The 14,809-nt window shown below is 42.9% G+C and overlaps 1 protein-coding gene across 1 annotated transcript in view; it reads left to right on the top strand.

Moving 5' to 3' along the window:
• Positions 1–346: 346 nt before the first annotated feature.
• Positions 347–14,809, top strand: part of HIC2 (HIC ZBTB transcriptional repressor 2) — a 43,316-nt gene continuing 28,853 nt past the window's right edge. The window contains exons 1-2 of the mRNA XM_037375311.1: positions 347–449; positions 10,312–10,381. The gene's annotated coding sequence lies outside the window, so the exon portion shown is untranslated. The remainder of the gene's footprint in view (positions 450–10,311; positions 10,382–14,809) is intronic.

Genomic DNA, 14,809 nt, shown 5'->3' with positions numbered 1-14,809 from the left:
TACTCAAACCCAAGCGTGGAAACATAACTACAGTTAAATGTGATCAAAATGGAAAAAGCACTTCTTTCTTCCTCATCCCTTGCTCCCTGATGCACCGAGTGCTTTTACTAGGGGCTCCTACACTGACTTGCCTAGCTCTGTTTGTGAGCACAGGCCCCAGTCCCACACCTGAAACACCCAAATCCAAATGCTCCTGAGTGCTGTCTGGGATAAGGTTTAAGCCACAGGTGCAATTAAGCTTTTAAGTGGTAAGCCTATTTGGTTAGGGGCACACCTAGAGCCTGCAACAAGCTGAAAGAAAAACTATCAGTCTTTCACACTGACAGGCGGTTCCTGAAATACTGCTGGAAGGGTTAAGAAGAAGCTGCAACATTCGTAATTCTCCTGGTATTTATTGTAACAACTCTCTGAACGAGTTCTCTGCGGATGCATCTGGCTGCCCTAGTGAGGTGGGACTTGGTTTTAATTACAAATCTGGTAATGGGTTATCAAAATGATGGTATTGCTAAGGCCCTGGGCACACTTTCTAGTCCTCTCTTCTTTTCCCCTCACCCCCTCCCTCCCAAATCTGCTTGAGCAAACACTGAAGCAAAAGGAGAAGTATCACAAGAGTGTAGGCTGTTAGTGTGTGGTTTCTTTTCCTATTGGCAGTGGGAGCTTTGATTAGCTTTTTAAAGGAGAAATATCATAACAGGTTGTCCAGTAAAAGGCTGGTGAATGTTTTAAGATGCAAATGTTCACAGGCATTCCATGAGCGTATGAAAAATGCTGGATGTGAGACTTCAGTAATTCCTTGACATTCTGATTTCTTTGCGCTGCGTCATAGCTTTGCTTTTATAATCATTAGGACAGCATCAGAGACCTTTGCTTTGCATAGTCTTGAGTTCTTGGGCAAGGATTTAAAAGTGGAGCATTAAGACGTTGTTAGTGAACATGTCCTAATTAGTCTCTACCTTGGCTGCCACATGCTCAAGGGCCATGAGCCTTACCTATGCTATGCCTCTCAAACGCCTTCAACAATATAGCATTTTATCCTAGTCTAGACAAAGTCTTAAGGGTTACTTTGTCTCGTCAACTAATCACTCCTTTTAGTGGGAAAACTGCTTTCCTACAGGATTGTTTCTTTGCCTGCTTTTTCCTTCTTGCTGTCTCTTTTCTCCTCTCCTCTGCATACCTTCCCTGCAGCAACTCCTGTTCCATCTGCTGTAATGTAAGCATTAACTATTTAATTGCTGATTAGGAAAAGCTCATCACGTGGGCTCTGAAACAATAATGGAGTGGGAATAGAGGAGTGGGAGGCAGAGGGAGATGTGTGAGTTCTCAGTTCTTTATCACAGGCTGGCCTGGGAGGGCATTACTCATTTTTGACGTCATGAGGGTGTTTAACGTCTCTTCAATCTAATGACTAGAACAGTTGAATGGGATTTGGATGCAACTGAGTACTAGTCATCTTTTGCTGCTGAACTTGCTATTTGACCTTGAGCGAGCTAGGCCTGGCCTTTCATCCCTTAAGTGGATAGAGGGCAAGTACTGTAGCTAAGTGCTTTGAGATTCTTGAATTAAGAAAAAATACTCATGCAGAAGACTAGTTGCTTCTCCTGTATAATAAAATAGCGTGGAATGTTGGAATTCTTCCTTTATGTTTCTGCACCAAGTTGCACAGGGTGAAATGAGAAGCTGGAGGAGATCTGCAGTTCTCGAACCAGGAAAAGCCCTTTTAGCTCTATATTCCCAGGCAGCCATATAGAGGCTTTTACCCAACCAGCTAATTTCCTTGTGTGACACAAATTCGGTTGGTGGCCCCTTTCCCCCTGGCATAGGCTACTCTAAGGATTCTTACGTTATTAGCGCTTTGGCTGCTCTTTGCACTTGCAGTACCTAGCTGCCAGAGTCAGATGTAGTCTGTAGTGCAATACTTGTGAAAATTGGGCAGACTCCTGGGGGACTGTGGGCAGTGGGGGGAGGGAAGGTGTGAAGGGGGACCCTGCAACCCATAAAGTCAGTCTCTGCCCTGAGGATATTTTGTGGCTAGTCACCGTCACCAGTTTCTCACTTGGTTTTGCGGGACCGTGAAAGTTGAGTTGGAGATGGAAATTGGACATTTTCCTTTCTGTCATGAAAGAAAGGACTGAAATATTTTGATAATGCCATTGTAAAAGACAAGAAAATGGTATTCTTAGCAATTAGTTTCAGTCTGAGTAAAACACTTTCCCTTGCTATCTCATTTGTATGGGGAGTTTATTGTTAGCAGATGTTTAATTTCTGTAAGCAATTAATATTTGGAAAGCTTAAAGATTATTCATATACATGTAAAAAACCCTTGTATTTTACTTCAGTTAGGGAGTAAGCACTCACACAATGTCCCCTTAAAGACTGCACAAAGACCAGAACTGGCATTCTTGATACTTTCAAGGAACCGGTGGGTCTATGTGTAGGAGAGGACAAAGGAGAGAGTAAGTGTATATATGGGCAGGGAATGGAAATAAAGGAAAAAATACCTTTGAGAAAAGGGACAAAAAATGCCAATATACTTCTTGTGCTGTCTGTCTTCATCAAAAACAACCCCCACCTCCTCTCCCTCAATCCCACCTCAAAACAAAACAAAAACCCCAACACAATTCCACTTAGAAAACATCCTTGCAGATCACGTGGCAGCTGGCAAGGGCTGCTAGCCCTTCTGCCAAAGACAGCTTAGACTCCTGAAACAAAGCAAACTGGGCTGAAATTCTAAGCATAAAAAACTAAAGCAGCTGCCTCCCTGACATCCTGGGTCGGACTCTGATTTCAGTTTCGCTTCTGCTAGATCTTAGGTAATGTCATTGCTACGGTGTAACTGAAATGAGAACTGGGTCTGCTAATCTTGACATTGGGTCACCCATTGTTAATCAGTTTGTTATCTCTGTTATATTTGTGGGAGCACACACCCCCACTCCCTTTAGACTGCAGTAATTTATTTGGCCTATTTTACGCCTGATGGTCACTTGAAACTGTACCTCTTGCCTGTCAGCAGCTGTAGTTGTTTTGCTAAGTGACTATCTAAAGTGAGACTTCCTTGTGCAAATGTGTATTTTAGACACTGTCACCAGAAATCCAGTGGTTCTCCTCTCTCCCTACCCCTCCCATCCCCTTCAGCTGTTTAGACTTCAGGACACATGGCTTAAATGAACGTGTGCTTGGAGTTTGCAAAATGGCTTGGATGACAGGAGAAATCGGATCACACAATGAGAGTTCAGAACCCAGCCACCAATTGGTACAACAGAGTCTGCAACTCCCTTATGCTCATTATTGTCTCAGTATAACATCTAGCAACGTGCGTTTCTCACGTCCCCCTCTGAAAAATGGTAACACAATTGAAATGAGCAGGCGGAGGAATGTCACCGCCTCCCTTTGAGCGGCTGGGCTGTCAGCCTTTGCTTTCTGTGGTACCCCCAAGGGCTGTGGGTATGGGGGTGGAGAAGGGCCTGCACACCTTATTGTACCTTCTTGCTTACGCTGGAGAATCTCCAGCTTATCCTGCCAGTGCAGTGACTGCATGTGGAGGAGGGGGAGAGGTTGTGTTGCAACCTCTGAGAAAATTAGTTGTCTCTGTTTTATCTTTTGCAGCTGCAGCACTTTTCCCCCCCCCCCCCTTCCTCATCACCCCCCCCCCTCCCCATGTGAGTGGTATGTCTGAACCATATCCTTCAAAACCAGTTTTCTAAGCAGATTAGATGGGTAGCAGAGACAGCTATGCAATCAGGCAAAAATGTGCACTCAAGCCTTCATCTCGTGCAGTGGCCAGAGCAGTAAGTGTCTACCACCTGGATTATTTTTTTTTTCTTCATTCTCTCCTGTTATTCTGAAGTGCTGTGGTGTGCTGCTGTTGTAGACTGAAATGAAATGTTCATTCTAGTCCTTAATTATATCAAAAATAGGGAGGGGAAGGAAGCTGGGTTCCATGCTAATACTTATTAACGTGAAACATAAAGCATGCTCCCTGGCTGGCATGCTTCACCATGCAAAGTGACATTTGCTCCCTGTGAGCATGCTGAAGGGTAATCAGGGGATTACCCTCTGGTCCTCTAATACCAATCCTCCCCTGACCGGTCTGAAAAAACAGTGTCCAAGTTTACTGCTCCTCTGAATTCAGTATGCTCTCCTGGGCTGCCACTGCATGTGGATTTGGTCTCTTGCTGGCCCACATCTTTCAGTGCTCTCTATCAGCCTTGTTGCGTGCTAGGAATCTGACAATAATGGTCTTCACCTGCTTTGAGATATCATGAGAACTCTTAAGCATTGATACTGGTTTCATGTCTGTTCTCTTATAGGACAACGAGCTGAATTTAGGATTAAGCTCTCCAGACGAGTTTGGAAACCTTATGGCTTGTTCATTGTGGGTGGGAAATGGGGATAGGTTAGTGGGCTGAGTGGCAGACCTGAGGAAAAGAGTTGAGTAAGCTTTGGCTTTCCTCCAAGAGAGGAAACAGAGCAAAGTGTCCCAGGAGCCATGTGTTGCTTCTCTGGAGGAGAGGAAGGAACCCAGAGCAAGGCGATCCAGAAATGCTTTTTTACTCTGAGTATGGAGAAACATGGTGGATAAAAGGAGGGAGAGAACTTGTGATAAAACTAGAAAAGAGAAGTTGGGGATTGAGGTTTGGGGGAAGAAGAGAGAAGGACAGAAAATAAACCCTTTATTTCCCATATAAGGCATGGAGAACAAAAGAAAAGAGAAACTAACATGAAGACCTTTGTGCGTTTTATGGGGTAAAAAAGAAGCTACTAGAAGCCCAGACAAACAAAGATATATTTGAAATATTCATAGAAAACTGTGCTTTAACATATTGGCACAATGTACTTGATTATCTTCTGCTGATCCCTCAAAGGTAAAAAATTGCATTGTGAAGATGAAGAAATTGGAAACAAAAGAAAGGCTCGATCTTACTGGCATAAAGGAGGTGAAAAAGTGGGTGGAAAGCTGGTTGGATGTGTCAACCACAAAAGCAGTGAGATATGATCATTGAGAATTCAGGTTTTAAAATACAAGGAAATCGCAGAGATATTTTTCACACTGACTTGTAAACAGCATCTTTGGGTATGCAGCATTGCCAAATTTACCCCTGTCATAGGGGCAACTTACAGTAAGTTCCCACCAAAGCCATACGCCATCTGTTTGAATTACTTAGAGGGAAGGTTCGTCTCCTTATTCCCCTTCTATTAGATGTGACAGGTTAATGTCTTTGAGGGCAGATCACTGTTAGGCTAAATCTTTCTCTGGTTATGATTCCTTATAACTATAAAACAGTCACAAGGTTATAGGGTTTAAAAAGAGAGGTTTATTGCAGTTTCCAACACTGAAACTACAGGCTAAGTGTCTCTCCTTTTTCTCTTTTTTTCTAAAGTAAATCAAAACCATATATGCACATGCACTCTACCTTCTCTCAGATACACAGACCTAGGGGTAAGAACACACATTACAAGAGAAGCATTATAGACCCTACAGGAAAACTATTAGCTTTCTGTGAATACATACTGGTCCTCCCACTGAGCTCTCTCCACTTGTTTTTAAAGCTGTTTGTTGAGCATGAGTTGGCAGCTCCCCTAATGTTTGGGGCAGACCTTGGAGCCTTCAGCAGCTCCACCAGCATTTGTTTCTATCCAACTATCCTAAAAGCCGTGCCCATGCCTCAGCTAGAAGCAGCAAGGGATTGACCATTCAGACATCTGTTACAAAATCTCTAGTTCAGTACTTGTCAGACTCTAAATTAGTCATTATACTTGGTTGATGAACTTGGTCTTACAGTCCTTGGGTCACAACAGGAGCTGTGTAGGAGGCAGAGGGGTGCTAATATTGCTATGATTTGAGTTCCCTGGTGGGGAAATTTCCATAAGCGTGAGCTTTGCTCACTGTGTTGTTTTTAAGATGGTTTGTAAGAACGCTGCTGTGGTCAGTAGGAGTGAGTTTTTCTTTGAAGTGACTTTTTCAGGGAAAAATAAATTGTGTGTGTGTGTCTAGAAAAGCCTAATTCTAGACTTCTGATCACCAGTAATATTAATAAACTAGTTTTTTACTGGATATGTTATATTGACCTGTCTATACTACCTGAATGGGAATATCTCTTTGTTTTGCTTTAATTAGCCTGAAAGGCTTCACTCGGAACTGGTTCAAAACACTGCATTGGATTCCAAGTAGTCCTCGGCTGGTCAGAGAGCTGTTGTCTGATGTACTTGTCCTCTTCTGCTGGACTCCAAGAGCCCTGGCCTTCCCATATGGCATAATAGCTCTCTCGGAGATCCTGCTGTGCCATGGGACACCTCGGTGTGTGCTATGGGAACTGCCTTCCAGGCAGGGAGTCTGACCCAGAAGTGAGAGCAGGGTTATCAGGCTGCCAAACTACAGTGTCTGAGGCAATGCAACATTGTGGGAATAAAAGCAGTTCAATGGTGTACTGACTCAGAACAAAATTTCTCGGGTCAGGTCACCAAACCAAAATGAACCAACTTTGGTTTCAGTAATGTAAAAATATTCCTCTTCAAATGACACAAAATGCACTGGTGTTCACAAATAGGTGGGGTTTGGGTTGTTGTGTTTTTTTTTAAACTTGTGAACTTCCGTTCTACAAAAGGTCTCGAATTTCAGTTTTTCTCCCTGAATTGGGATGACATCGAATGTTGAATTACTGGAATTTCTTCCTTTCTGGGGAGGAGGCAGCTGATGAGTAGGAGCAACCAGTTTCAGGGTTAGGACAGCTGACTCTGGAGACCTGTAAAATGGAGCAGAGCAGTGATGGTGGGGCAGATAGGTGATGGAGGGGAGGGGAACACACAGGCAGAAGGAGGGAAGTAGGAGACAGGAATGAGAAGCAGCGATGACAGCTCAACCAGAAGAGTAAGGAGAGAGCAGAAGTTCCTTCTTGGCTTCCTGGGCTGTAGGAACTGCTACATTTTTGTGCTGTGTTATGCTGTTGGCCATGCCTAGCTCGGCACCTTCTGCTTTGCTTAGTGACTGGCAGACATGCAAGCTGGTGCTGCACTGAGAGCTCCTGTCAGAGAGAGCTTGAAGTGCTTCATAGGGTGGGTGAGGTGGAGCTGGAGGTTCACAGCAGTGCACAACTAGGAGTGCTGCATGGTTTCACTTCTGCTCCTTCTGCAGTTGAGTCCTTCCGTGCTAATCGAATGGGGGTGAATGCAGGACCAAAAGATGAGCATTCTCCAATTCTCAGCTGGGCTCTGAGCAGGGCACTGCAGCCCTTGCAAGCTAAGAGAATATCTCTGCCACTAAGTCTTTTTCTGCAAAGCAGAATTAACAGGAATACTCTTTTTTTTCTGGTGTGACTGGGAAGGAGCACTAGGGGCTGTTCATAACATACCACAGAGTGTTTATTATGCTGATGCTTCTATTATTTAACAAGTTTCTTAACTTTTTAAAAAATATACCAAACTGATATACTCCATCCATCAGCAATGCCCTCCAGGAATGAGTAGCTAATTAGAGAGCAGGACTTGTGAAAAGACAAACCCGGGTTGTGCACAGAACAGGTTTCTCCAGTATTTATTGCCTGCGTTACTGGCCAAGCTTACTTGTAAGTAATAGTCAAATAATCGGCCTGGGTCCTTTTGTGAATGGTTTGAGTCTGTGTGGTCCTTCTTTGTTAGAGTAGCTCATGGTTTCTGAAAGCTTCTGCACCCCCTGTTCTGAACAGCAGAGCCCGGTGGCACCAGCTGCTTCTGCCTGGAACAAACATTTGCATGTGACATTTAAAAAAAAAAAAAAAAAGCCAATTTCAAAATGTATTTGCTTTTCCTTATCCCCTAATTTTTCACCCCTTCTTAAAATCTGGAAATATTTAAAAGGTGAATATATTTAGTTTTTTCTACAAGCACCTTTTAAACAAGTAAAGCTTGAAGAGGAAAGAGAAATCTTCCCTTCAGAAATAAAACAGCAGCCAGTGTTTGGAAATATTTTAACAATAGACCATATGGGAGTCCCAAACTATTAAGCTTTATTATTCAGAAGGCGGAAAATGTGGTTTGATATTCAATTGATATACAGCATAAATGAGAGCCGCAAACTCGGCTCCCTTGAGCTGGGATTCAGATGTTCTCTTGAATATAATAACTAATGCTTTGGCCTAGTTCCACAGAATGCATCCAGCCTGCTGATCACAAGCCAAGAAACTGTAGGCTTTTTCCCCCTCTGCCCCCGCTCTCTTCTCCCAAGTACTTTCCTCTCCTGCCAGCATGAGCTTTTGGCCTGAATATAAATCTCTTGATATTAGCTGCGTATAGAAAATGGGGAGGATGCTAATAGGGCACAGCAGTAGAGCTGTCTGTGTGTGCATGTGTGTTTGCTTTAATGATAAAGTTTTCCCTTCATGATGTGCTGCTGTGGGATTATATTGGTCATCTGAGGTGGGAGGTTCTTTGTTCCTGTTTTACTGTTTGTTTCCTATTGCTGTGGGAACAGGTAGGTGAACATCTTTTGGGGTTACTATGAAGTGGTGCCAGAGACCATGAGAGTATGGAATTTGTTGGAGAGAGAAACTGGAAGTGGTTTCAGTTTCTTTTTTTCTTTTCCCCCCCTCCCCATTTGACTTGCATATATTTATAACTGCCCCTTCCCCCTTCTATCATGTCTCTCAACTTTCTCCCCTATGGAGAAAAGAACCCATAAAAGTTGCTTATAAAATAATACATACGTGGACTAAGATTGCCTGTATGCAAAGGGAGACTGATAGTTACGCAGATACTGTGATCAAGTAATGGCAGGCTGGATTACCTGCCATTTTTTGACACAGGATCCCTGATTCACTCCGTGTACAGGATGGACCAGCTTTGTCAGTGTGAATGTGGGTGGTGTGGTATGAGTAAGGAGTTGCGGGGACTAGAAATGGTCTTGTGGGTCTGGCAGTTGAATACTGCCCTGAAATACTGAGTTCTGTGCTGTCTTTGTCAAGAGCGCTCCCCCAAGATGCCAGTGTTGTCCTTGGAAATGACTGAGCTATGTCCACTGGAACTTTCTGCCCTATGCCCCGCACCAGAACCCAGCTGCCTGGGCACAGACCCCAGGCATGGAAAACCATGCAGATGGTGATGTTTAACAGTCAGGCGCACCAAATCAAGTTATACTCTTAACAGTCTAGAAGCAACCTTGACATAGTACATTTTGTTTCTCTTTGCTTCCTACAACACATGCAACGTGTGATGGCTTTGTATGTGTTTTAACTTGTAAGTGTTCAAGATTTTTGTGCTGCAGGACTTGACAAGTGTCTGTAAGTAACTAGCCCCCCAGTTTTGTGACAGACATCCCCTGCTATGTTGGGTCCTATGTTTTCTAGCCTCTCAGAATCTGAAAGAACCTTTTCTATGGTTTGTGATTCCCTCTTGAAAAGGCAACGAGACTTCTGCATTAAGATATCTGGCACTTTTTCTTGGGCTCATCACATTTCTAGAAAAAAGGCTTTCATTTGACATATAAGTCCAGGAATGCCTATAATACAGAACACAGTAGAGAATATAAATTACACAGTCTGAATGTGAAGTTCAGTTTTGGCTTCTGTCTTTCCCCCATTTCTCTTTTCAGTTGTTCATGATAGCTGAAATTTTCCACGTTTTTGTCTCAACCCACACACAAATTTTTTCCTTTGGGGAAAACTGGAGCAAAATCAATTTTAGTGCAATTTTTCAAGCTTCTTTGACTTGCACCTACATCTGTTTGGTGTGGGGGAGTGGAATTTTATCATAAAACGTTTGATTTATTTAATGTATTCAATAAGCATCCAAGATGTGCCAGGTACTTTCTCAGCCCTTCTTGGATGAGAAATCTTGCAAGCTAGGAACTTAATAAACAAAGAAGCTACAGAACTCGAAATTTCCCTGCTGTTAAGGTCACTATATATCTAAGGAATAGACAAAGTTTGAACAAACCAGATCCAGAGACTTGTAAAGTACAAAATGTCACTTGCAGTACTGATGAGATCTAATGTTAAAGGAACAGCTATTTTTTTTACGTATTTCTTGATATTGTTATCTGCCCAACACTACAACAGTCAAGTGAGATGTGTCCATGTAGCAGCTCTACTTTCGTTGCAACTCTTGAGTCTATTTTTATTGGCAAAGCCGTGGCTATGATTGTATGATGCGATACTAAGGGCTCATGTAAACAGGGTCACGGATTCAGACCAAGGTAAGTTACAAATCTGAGCGGAAGAGCTATTCCCAATTAACTTCATCATCTTAACTAAGAGGTGATTTGGAATAGTTAATAAGGAATAGCTGTTCTGGAATAATCCCTTTTTAAGACAAACCCTTACTCTTTCTATAATTGTATTCTAGGAAGCTATTCTGTACTGAATCAGCATGGGATAGAGTGCCTAGAAGACGTTCAGACCAAGCACAGCTAGCGGTGAGTGGGGCAATATACACTGGGATGCCCTATTGCAACTATTGTGAGTGAGTGGAAGAATAGCAACATTGGTTGCCTGTGCATCTCTCTTGAAGGCAACTGAAAGTATTACATCAGAACCACTGTACAAATGCCTCTCTCTGAGCAGGGATAGTATGAGCTGCCTGTTACTGTCTGAGCGTTAACCTCGTGTTACAGACAATGCATGTTTCAACTCGTAACTGATTACAATTTGATTAAATGTTGGGGTGTGGAAAGGACTTGTGTGCTTTTTTCCAATGTGTATATTTACATTATTATGTAGGAGCAATCAATTTATCAAACCCATGTGATTATTCAATAGCATAAAAAGACAACTGGTCAAAGGAAAACTTTGTTTTTAAGGTGGACAGGAAATTGGTTTCAAAGAAATTTGCACAATCTTTTTTTGAGAACCTACACTAACAAACTAATCAAATACAGGAAAAGGCAATAATTTATAATGCCATGAAAACTTTCCTGCAGCATAAAATTGTGTACTTGACCTTGCCAAGGAGGATGAGCTGGAGTAGAGATGGTGCTCATGTGCTTTACTGCACTGTAGTTGTGGCATAGTAGTTGTTAATTCATAGTTCTCCTGACTTTTGGAATTCGTCCCTTCCCTTAAAAGGGAAGGTGGCAGCCTGGAGTGCAGAAGCTCCAACTGCAGCCCTTTGGATGTTAATCCACCCTGACTTTCCTAAGCCTCCTACTTAAATCATTATCTTAATGAATCACCATTGCTGCTATCTTCAGTGCTACACAGGAACATGCAAATTTTAAACAGCCTGGGGGAAAGACCTTTTTGTCTGTAAAGTGCTCTGATACTTACATTTAGATATTGCCATGACAGGTACCTTGGATGCTACTTTCTGCCTAACCCCATGGATAGATCATGGGGCACAGTGTCTCACCCGTGTATGCCTGCTAGGCGGCTCTCGGGGCATGCCAGTCTGTTGACTTTAAGAAGCAGCTTTAGCTCAAGTGGTTGAAGCCCGATCACTGTGCAGGTTTGTCATTCATCTAACTGCCTGTTGGCTATGCATTTCTTTAGTTGCAAAATGACAAGGAATCAAGGGAGTGAGAATGGGGGTCCCCCCTCAGCTCTGTAGGTGCTGTTTTGACTTTGGGCAAGTTTCTTCAGCTCTTCACTTGACTTTTTTCACAGCACAAAGAAATATGCCACACAAATGTTCATGTATCGAGCTAAATTTTCTCCCAAGTAGGTATCAAGAAATTTGATAGCAGAAACATTACTAGCTTGCTAGAAATTCTTAAGAATACTTGATTGAGGAGAAACTGAACATAGTGAAGCCACAGCAGAGTATCTCCAAGACCTTCAGCATTGTGTTGTCCCATTTCCTTGAAGAGTCAGCTTGGCCAGGCATTGAGCTCTGCCCGCTTCCAGCTCTTCCACATGATCACTTGAGAAATGTTTACTTGTAGACAGTGGGTATGGAGAGAGCGCCACGTATAGCAGTTTCAGATGGCAAATCTTTGTGGTTATTTGCAATATGCATTGAAAGATCTGGTTGCTTTATTCATTAAACCAAGAGCTGAGGAAGCTGTTTTATGCAAATGTCCTAGATAGTGAGCAGTACTCTTCTCAAATTGCAAAGTAAATTCACCCATTGTCCCCTTTCTGTGGCTCAGAAGAGCCCACTCCCTTACTATGGGTAACTTTTCCTCACCAGTAATACTTCTGTTTCTGGAACAATGGCAGGATAAATGTGGAAGATGCCAGATGAACAGAGCTCCTCTGGTCTCAACTGGGAGAGGGCCATATTGACAGGACTGAGCTTAAATGCGTTTTCTGCAATAACTCAATTATCAAGTCCTGTCCTGCTGGGATATGCCCACAAGAGGCCAGAATATCTATCTCAAGGAGGGCATCCTCATTCTTCTCAGCTAAATCTTCCCTGAAACCAGCCAAGCTAGAGCTATATCTTTTTAGACTAAGAAAAAAATTTCTTGGCTCATGCTAAAGCTAAGGACCGTTCTCAATTGGTTACTAAAGAAAGGGGATGTGAGCAAACAGTATGTGCTGACTTTTGGCAGCTCAAGGCCTGGACAGGAGTCCAGTGTGGCGCAGGAGATACAGGAGATACTAAGTGCTTCCTCACCCGTCTGTGCACATCTTCCTGGAGAGCAGCAAGTAACTAGGCCTGTGACTCAACCTTTTTTGCCTGCCTAGTGTAGCCCTGAACAGACTGCCACTTTCTTGTAATAGTGTTTAAGACTCTCTTTGTAAACTGCTTCGCAATGATAACTTTTCTGCTCATTGTAAGCAGACTGTTGTGTTTTCTGTATTCAAACTCCCAGCTGGTTCCAATCCCTCACCGGATGGCAGCATTTTATAATACAAGGGGTAACTTAACTGGGGAAGCCATCTATTGGATTTAGCACTTCAAAAACTGTCAGAGTGGGGATTTCGGATGAAATACCAGAAGTGATTTTTATATGTGTGTGTGTATAAATATGTGGAGGGTGTGTGTATATGTATTGTGTGTATATTTCAAAAGAGAAAATTGAGGTGACTAACATCCAAGGCTGAGTGCAAAACTTAAATGCAACTTTTTCTCATTCCAGTCTTGGAAGCTAATGGTGATGGGTGTGGGCAGGTCTCTGGCTGACTTTCTGAATTGCCTTTATGTCAGAGCTCCAGCAAGGGATTTGGTGGAATTTCTCATCCTACTGAGTAAAAGTGATGTTCTATCCTACACTAGTTTCCTTAGGAAACAGAAGGAAAGGGTCACTTCTCCCCAGCACTTAACACACCCAGTGTTATTTTTGCAGGCAGTGTATGCAAAATGTTTGGAAAATGAAATATCCAGAAGGAAGGTTTAAATTTCAATATGCTGAACTGGATGACATTATTCGCCTGGCTTTTGCATGCTATCTTATGCTCATAGATAGTAGTAGAGTTTTGTTAATGTACAAAGATTGTTATTTCTGTAGTTTGCTCATTCAAATTCAGAGGTTTGTAACTGTGGAAGTAAAATGTCTGTGCTATTATTTTGTGAAGCTGTCTTGAGGTAGTTTTGTTAACCGCATGTTCACAGGAGTCTGTGCTCAAAATAGCTGCTCAGCTTTCTGGTCAGGTATGTTGAGATGCAGCGTCTCAGCTAATAACTTTTTGTGTTATCTTTCTCATGGTGCATTACAACTGCCTCCCACAAATTCTGAAACTGGGGTCAAACTGCTCTGATGTTTCTCCCAGCGTTTGCTAATTTGGCAGTATTTGAGCTGCCACTAAGAAGCAGAGAAACTACAGCTGAGCACTGTGACTGCCAGTGCTGTTATGAACAAGTGATGCACATAGCACTACATAGGTATATAGATTTTAATCTGCAAACATATCTATCATTAATTTTGAGGGCTTTCAGAACCATGGTAGCTCAGCTAAGGCAGGGGAGATAAGCCAAGCAATTATATGGAGCAGCTGTATTTGGTGAGGCATGTCTCTTGCGATTAGTAGGGGCCTACAAAGCAGAGTAGTGAATTGTGCATCACAGTGCCAAGTCTGACTGGTCCTTCAGGACAGTCAGTCATTATATGGGGATGCCTTGGAAATTTCTTAAGACTGGGATATGTGCTGGGGTAAGCTTAAGAAAGCTTTCTTGGTTGTATAGATTTTAATGCAGCAATGCTTCCCCCTGCGTGTTGGGGAGAACTGTGTCCTCTGTGCTTCTCTGGCTTGTGGAACTTGTCACTGGGTGCACAGGTGAAAGGAGGTAGCTGTGAGCTCCGAGCAGCTGCAAACTGCTGTGCTTTTGGGAAGACTTTGAGGGGGGGAAAACAGCAGGGATTTGAAAGCTGAAAGTTTGACTAGTTTGAACTGGGTAAAAAAGTTGAGAGATCTGTGGCAGCAGTTGCTGGGAGATGAAAAATTTCACCTGTCACCTCAGCAGACTACTTAAGAACACTGTCTGAAGCAAGCCCCCAAAAAGTTCTTGCCGAGAGACTAATTGCCAACTGGGAGGAAACGCTGCCCCTGAAGAATGGACAAACTCTCTGGATGTTTACCCAAGCTGGTAAACCAAACAGAAACCATCAGTATGCTGCTATGTAAATTCATGGTATGCCAGTATCTTACACACTATGCAGTTCTGATTATCACCTCCCAAAGGTAGTAGAGAGCTAGAGCAGGTGCAGAGAAGACCATCAAAGATGGGTCTCAAGTCAGTGGGCATGATTTCTCTCTTTGCCATAGAGATGACTTATTACAGAAAATGCAAATGTTTAATACTATCATGAATGGGGTTGGGAAGGGGAGTAGGGAGTGATTCTTCATGGTTCTGATGTTAACTAAATTGATTCAAAGCAGGCAAAGAGGAGGCACTCTGTCAAGCAACAGTTACCATGTGAAACTCGTTGCCAAAGGGTGTTATGGATAGCAGAAGTCTAAAC

The sequence above is a fragment of the Falco rusticolus genome, chromosome 1 (genome assembly GCF_015220075.1).
Source record: "Falco rusticolus isolate bFalRus1 chromosome 1, bFalRus1.pri, whole genome shotgun sequence".
Lineage (NCBI taxonomy): Eukaryota > Metazoa > Chordata > Aves > Falconiformes > Falconidae > Falco > Falco rusticolus.
The sequence above is the reverse complement of the archived record's forward strand: the minus strand, read 5'-3'. Positions and strand labels throughout refer to the sequence as shown.